General features: G+C 40.0%; 1 pseudogene; it reads right to left on the bottom strand.

The window, feature by feature from the left end:
- Positions 1 to 237: 237 nt before the first annotated feature.
- Positions 238 to 5,776, bottom strand: LOC114652890 (DNA repair protein RAD51 homolog A-like; annotated as a pseudogene).
- Between the last annotated feature and the right edge of the window lie 1,486 nt (positions 5,777 to 7,262).

Raw genomic sequence — 7,262 nt, 5'->3', positions numbered from 1 at the left:
GACAAATGTGCCACCTCACCATGTTAAGATATTCAATTCAATAGTGAACTGCTGTGGTATTATCAAACAGTCCAGTGTACTTCTTTATGTGCAAATATCTAACAGAAGACAACCGCCAGCAAATGTGGCTTTGACAGAAAGGCAGCCCAACAGACTAGTTGGATATTCACTGGCTGGTCAGCATTACCTCATTCACATCGTGTATATCAGTCTTTTGCATCACCTACTCCATCTGCATTAATGGCAAACATGGCTTCTGCTTCTTGTAGTTGAAGCATGTGCAATAATGTTTCCTCCAATTGATTTTTTGGGATCAGCAGAAAACATAGCAGCACCGTCTACCTGTGCCACAATTTGGTTTGTTATTACAACTGCAACACCAAACTCATCAGCCAGTCGTAGCAGCATCCGCAGAAACCTGGCCAAATACGTCTGTCTAGCAGAAAGCTCCCCTCGTCCAGAATAATCAGTCCTGTATAGGGCTGTTGCGCTGTCCACTATGAGCAATGCATACAGTACCTGGATTCGGCCATCATTGCAGATGCTTGATAGAGTAGCTGAGTTTGGTGGTCTGTGTTAAATGCCCTGGCATACGCTGCATTATCCAGAACATCACTTCCTGACAGGCCATACCCCTCAGCAACTGCAAGCAATCTCTAAGGACAAAAAGTATTTTCTCTGTCGATGTACATAACTTTACCTTCACCGCCACCTTGGTCAATTGGCAACTGGCAGGTGACTGCTAGTGTATGACACAGTTGTGTTTTCCCAGTGCGAAACTCGCCAAACATTTCTGTGATTGAACCAGTTTCAATTCCTCCCTGGAGAAGCTTGTCCAGTTCTTTTGACCCCGTTGAGATCTCCTTTGATGAAATTCTGTAGCTGTTGTAAAGCCCATTGGTACAAGTTTTGCAGCCTTTGCTTCACTGATCCCTTTAATATTGTTTTGTCTTGGTAGACTAATATATATTGCTCTATTTTCCCCTTTTATATTATTAATATGTAGCCTTTGTCAGAATGTCTAATCTCACAGAGTTACCACTGTTTATAAGGTATTATAGTATACTAGACATTAAGCCCGTTACAATAACGGGCGCTAGAACAGTAGTCCATAAACATTAGTAGGAACAGTCTATATTAAATGGCAAGGGACCTTTTACCTCATTACATTTTTTCCGTAAAATGCCTGTAATTTTCTCTTGACAGTAATACTGGCTTTTCTGTCCGTAATATGCGTTTAATTTTCTGTCACAACAGTGGGCAATCAGCAGATTCTCCCCAGCAACTGATGTAATGTGCGCGAAAATAAATCTACTTTTAAAAGTCATCGTATTGTAATATCATGAAAATTCATATATTTAGGAAAACCCCTTCAACGACTGACACTTTACTGGGCCAAGCTTCTTAATCGCAAATCTGACATCCTCAGAGTGAACACTTGCACAACAATGGGGAAGCTGGTCTCCGCGTCTCAGTACCCGATTGGATTTTTCATGTTTTATGTTTTAGGTCTTAAACTCATTTACCGAAATCCGATTGGATCGGCCGCACGATATTTTATAGGTCCTGCCCTCTCTGTCTTGTGTGACAGGCAGCCTTTGAAGCATCGCACCGTGCCCCGTGCATGTGCACTTCACCAGAAGACACACACACACACGGACATTGGACGCACACAGGGATTTTATTAAAGACTAGTCATTTAGCCCGTTACAATAACGGGCGCTAGAACAGTAGTGCATAAACATTAGCAGGAACAGTCTATATTAAATGGCAAGGGACTTTGACCTCATTCTTTTTGTTGGTCGTATTTTTCTTTCTTTCAGCCTTTCTTTTGTTGATGTTTACTTGCTGAGCTGACCGTTCTTCGTGGGCTGCCGCCGTGTATTGTGTGTCTTTAATTTTCTGTGACAGTAATACTGTCTTGTATGTCCGCTGGCTTGTACGTCCGTAACATACCTTTAATTTTCTCTGGCGGTAATACAGGCGTGCACGTCAGTAATATGCCTTTAATCTCCTCTGACAGTAATACTGGCTTGTATGTGGCTGTAATATGCGTCACTGTATTGTGTACCTTTAATTTCCTCTCGCAGTAATACTGGTTTGTATTTCCGTAAAATGCCTCTAACTTTCTCTGACAATAATATCGCGCATCACACCGTGCCCCGTGCATGCACACTTCACCAGAAGACACACACACGGACACCTGGACATACACAGGGATTTTATTAAAGAGGATGATAACTTATCCCCACCTTCCCTTCTATATCTAAAGGCAATTAGGTGTAGTAAAAAGACAAGTAGGAATTAAGTTACACATAAAACAATGTATTATTGGTAATATTCATAAATAATAACAATACGCAAAGTATATTTGAATATTGGCAACCATACAACCTGATTAAATGGTGATGTGTAGTTTCAGGCGGCACACAGACTTGTAGTTATTTAAAATGTCTCTAGTTAAAGCAACATATGCCTGTTCCAATATGGCTGCTAAACTGTGGTCTCCATTGTGTTGTCCTTTCAGTTCATGGTGTGATGGTCTTTATCAGTTTGGTAAGAGAGATTCTTCTTCATCATATGTTGGTTAGTAAGAGAGAGAGAATGTGGTTGAGCAAGCAGATTTATAGATTCTCTGTCCAACCCCTAGAGCCAATAGGACATCATGGTACTTAAAAGCTTCTGATCCAAGCCAATTTCAAACAGCCATACTTCAGACCAATGGGGGAATGCAACATCTTAAAACCTGCCACCCCCCAAGACCATATGTTAAAGTACCCTGGCTTCCTTGCGGGGGTTGAAAGACTTTAGCAGAGAAATACTCGCCAAACTGGTTTAAAGCACACACCCCCCCCAACTCTGTTGTAAAATTCAAAGAAACTCAGTCGTAAAAGGGGGGGCAAACACGAATGCCTCTCACCAAAGTAACACTAAATTACATTGCCTAAATTACAAATAAAGACATACAAAATATTTAGCAAGTTATATGCAAAATGTCACATCACAACAATTAAGAAGCTCTTTTTTTAGGGCGTAGGCAACAGCCTCCACAGTATGGAAACCCGCATCCTCTAACTTTTTCACATCGTTTGCACTGATGCCATCATTGCTCAGGTCTGCTCAGAGGCTGAGGCCCAACATTCTCTTCTTCCATTTCTGTGCTGTCTTTGCTCAGCATCTGCACTGCCATGATTATGCTGCTCTAGACACGTAGCTAGAAAAGCTAAAGAGCTGCAAACGCCCAGCCTTTGAACGCGTCTGAAACTCCCGCGCTCGACGTGATGGAATTTTCTAGCTTGTTCCTTGATTTTGCCTTTGCATTTTGTTTTGTGAATTTTTCACCTCAGAGTGCCTTTTAGACAAATCCTTTTTTGCTCCTTTGAGCATTTTGCCTTGCTTTGCCAATTTTTTTCAATGAATCTTTTCAGTTATAAAGAGTATCATTTGCTTTGTCCTTAAGCCAGAGATTTTTTTTTTTTTACAATTTTTTTCCACCTGAATTTTCCCTGATCTCTTCTCGCATTTCCTAATCATCCACATCAGGTTACTCAACCCTTAAACATACTTAGAATTAAGTGTGGGCTAAACATGAGAGAGCCCTCTGGTGGACCAGTAGCCCATTTAAAGTGAGCTCTTGCTTCTTTTCTTCTGGGGAATGTTGCAAGAACCTCTGGCCAGGAGTAAAACAAATAAATAAATGAACAAATACATTCGTAAATAAAAAGAAGAATTTCTACCTGATGTAACCATACTTTAATGACATTTGCACTATTGATACAATATACAATACAAAACTGCATTTTTTAATCTTTTGAATTACTTGCTCAGAGGTTCACATTTTAATGGAATTTGTTGCATTAGATGACCAGTCATTATTTGACTGCAGAAAAGCAAGGATTCTGTAATGTAGTTACATTTGTAAATACAATACAATTTATTTTTGTATAGCCCAAAATCACACAAGAAGTGCCGCAATGGGCTTTAACAGGCCCTGCCTCTTAACAGCCCCCCAGCCTTGACTCTCTAAGAAGATAAGGAAAAACTCCCAAAAAAAACCTTGTAGGGACAAAATGGAAGAAACCTTGGGAAAGGCAGTTGACCGAGAGACCCCTTTGCAGGTAGGTTGAGCGTGAAGTGGGTGCCATTCTTTATTTTTCTATTGTTTTTTCTTTGCGTCTCACCTTATATCATTTATATTCCCGCCCGAGTGCAGAGATCATTACCTTTGGGTTGGAGAGTGCGTTTTGATCTTCCCCGATACGATACAATACAATTTATTTTTATACAGTCCAAAATCACACAAGAAGTGCTGCAATGGGCTTTAACAGGCCCTGCCTCTTCATAGCCCCCCAGCCTTGACTCTCTAAGAAGACAAGAAAAAAACTCCCAAAAAAAATGGGAGAAACCTTGGGAAAGGCAGTTCAAAGAGAGACCCCTTTCCAGGTAGGTTGGGCGTGCAGTGGGTGTCAAAAAGAAGGGGGTCCACACAATAGAATACACAGAACAAATCCTCAATACAGTACATAAAAATATTATACGTTTTTGCATTCAATAAACTTCAATTTTCTTATGCATTATTGACACATTTTGCATGAATTTAATAAAGTAATTGTTTATAAAGAGATTTTCCTTGAACAATGTAAAAAGTGAAGTTTGCTCAAAAGCAGACTCCAGTGCTGTGTTTATTTCAGTTTTTAGTGTCTGTGGACTGTTGCTTTACTTTTGACATCTCATTCTGAGATTACACTCCAAACATGTTGTGCTTTCCGCTATCTCCCTATAGTAAATATATGCAGTGCGGAGATTTCCTTATATATTTCCACACCTCTGCATTCCAAAGAAATCCACTTTCTAGATGCTTTTTGTCTTCTGCCTTATCTGTTAAGAACAGCTTCTGCTGCAAACCATCCTTGAAAACTAATTATTTCACTTTTAGAAGCGACAGACTTTGATCATTTTTGGGCTTTGTTGCACCCCAGAAGTGTTTATTTCAAATGTTCTAAAAAGATTTATGAGGTTGAAAAATAAAATAAAAAGAGGGATGCTGTTTTTTTTTTTTATTTTCTTCTTGCACTTGGAGAGGTTCATCCTCCACCTTTTATTTGAGTCCTTTCTAAATTTGATTTTTGTAATTCAGCCAGGAAAAGTTCATCCTGTAACTTTTATTACAAGAAACCAACTAATTTCTTTCAAATGTTTTAAAGTTTGCAAAGTGAGTGCAGCAACATCACTCGGATAAATGAAGTGGTTGAACGAAGCCCGAGAACAGGCCATTCTGCCCAACAACCTCGTCCATCCTATCCACTCATATCGTCCAAAATAACATCAAGTCGAGGTTTAAACGTGCCTAAAATTCTACGATTCCCCAAGTTACTTGGTAATTTATTCCATGTGTTTATTGTTCTTTGTGTGAAGAAAAACTTTCTAACATTTGTTCAAAATCTTCCCTTTGCAAGTTTCCAACTGTGTCCCCATGTTCTTGTTGAAGAATTAATTTTACAGTAACCGCTGGAATTCACTGTACTCATTCCAATAATAATTTTAAACACTTTGAGTATGTCACTTTTAGTGGTGCTTGAAACTTCAACTCCCAGCAGTCCCTGCAGTGGCTCTGAATGGTCATCTGCTGAGGGAGCAAGGGCTGTTGGGTACAAGGAGGCCGGCACAACATTTAAAAGGGAGCTAGTGTTACCAAAAAGAGGAGAGAAGTATTTTGTGTTTCATGTCTAAAGTTCCTGTCTGCCTACCTTCCGTTGTGATACCTGTGCTCTCCCATTTTTGTCCCGGATCATTTCTGGGTCGGGGTCTGGATTGTCTACTGTCTGCTGGTTACATGAGGACTGTATGTGGATTTATGGCCATCCTGTGAAGAAAGGAGCGCTCCTGAACCTTCCACCCGTCTTCACTATTTGAGGAACTACTGGTAGGACTATCTTTATATTCCCCTTCAACGTGCCGATCTCTGGACTATTTACCTTCATCTTTACATTACATCTGTTGCCGTTTTTTCATGGACTTTACTGTGTGTGGTTATTGTTGTGGTTTGTTTTTGCGTTGATTGTACATCGCCATAAGGGGAACTGGGATGGGATCATTGTTTTCATTTATTATTAATTCATTCTTTATCTCTGCTTATGAGTGTGTGAGGGTCGGGCCAAGGCTGGGTGCGTCCCTGAAATGTCCACTAAAAAAATAAATCATCGTCTCTTCGACGGTGTGAATCTTTGCAGCACTGGACCGCTACACACTGACAATGGGAAGTTTGACACTGAGGCTTTGAAGCTTATATTGCTTTAATGAAGCAAACTGGTTCAGTACCATGTGACTGATGACTAGTGATAAGCCAACTCCATCGAGTTCACTTAACCTTGAGTTTGGGAAAACCTTGATTTCGCCGAACTCCACAAAATACATTGAAGTAAATCTCATCCATCCGATGGTCGACAAGTTACTCTGTACAAATCAAGCAGGCTTCTGAAAGGTAGAAATTGCTTCTATCGAATTCACACCATGTGACAAGTATTCGAAGGAACAGTTACAACCCAAATGTAAATCTATACACAGCATTCATAGATTTCAAAAAGGCTCAATCAAGCACGACATTATGTTTGCAATTCTGCGTCACTGCGGAATCCCATAAAAACTACTACAAGCAACAAAAGCTCTCTATGAGAATTCAAAAAGCAGAATCCTCATAGACGGAAAGTTGAGTTTACAGAACTAGAACAGGAGTTCTTCAAGGTGATGTGTTGTCTCCATTCTTATTCATCATCATAATCAACTATGTCATGCATAACCCTAGAGAACAATTTGGCTTCATTATGAATCCTAGAGGAGCAGGCGAATACCAGAACATTGGCTCAACGACTTTGACTACACCAATGACATAGCTCTACTAGAAAAAGAATGAGGTAGAGAACAGCAATAATTAGAGGAAGCAGGTCAAGCAGCAGAATGAGTTAGATATGAATGAAGGCAAGGCCAAGCAAATGATCATCAGCCCTGAGTACGGCCCGCATCTTCCTCTTATCTTAAATGGAGAGCAATCGAAATAGTAAAGGATTTCAAGTATTTGGGATAATGGTTGCAAATATTCCTAATGATGTAAAAGTTTGAAAAGCAAAAGCTTGGATAACCTTCTGGACGCTAAAGAGTATTTGGCAAAGCAAACATGTTTCTACTGAACTCAAGTTGCAAATCTTCAATGCCTTATTGCTTGAGCCTTCTCATATGTGGCAGTGAAATATCGATCCTCAACGGAC

This window comes from Erpetoichthys calabaricus, chromosome 5, assembly GCF_900747795.2.
Source record: "Erpetoichthys calabaricus chromosome 5, fErpCal1.3, whole genome shotgun sequence".
Taxonomy (NCBI): Eukaryota; Metazoa; Chordata; class Cladistia; order Polypteriformes; family Polypteridae; genus Erpetoichthys; species Erpetoichthys calabaricus.
The sequence above is the reverse complement of the archived record's forward strand: the minus strand, read 5'-3'. Positions and strand labels throughout refer to the sequence as shown.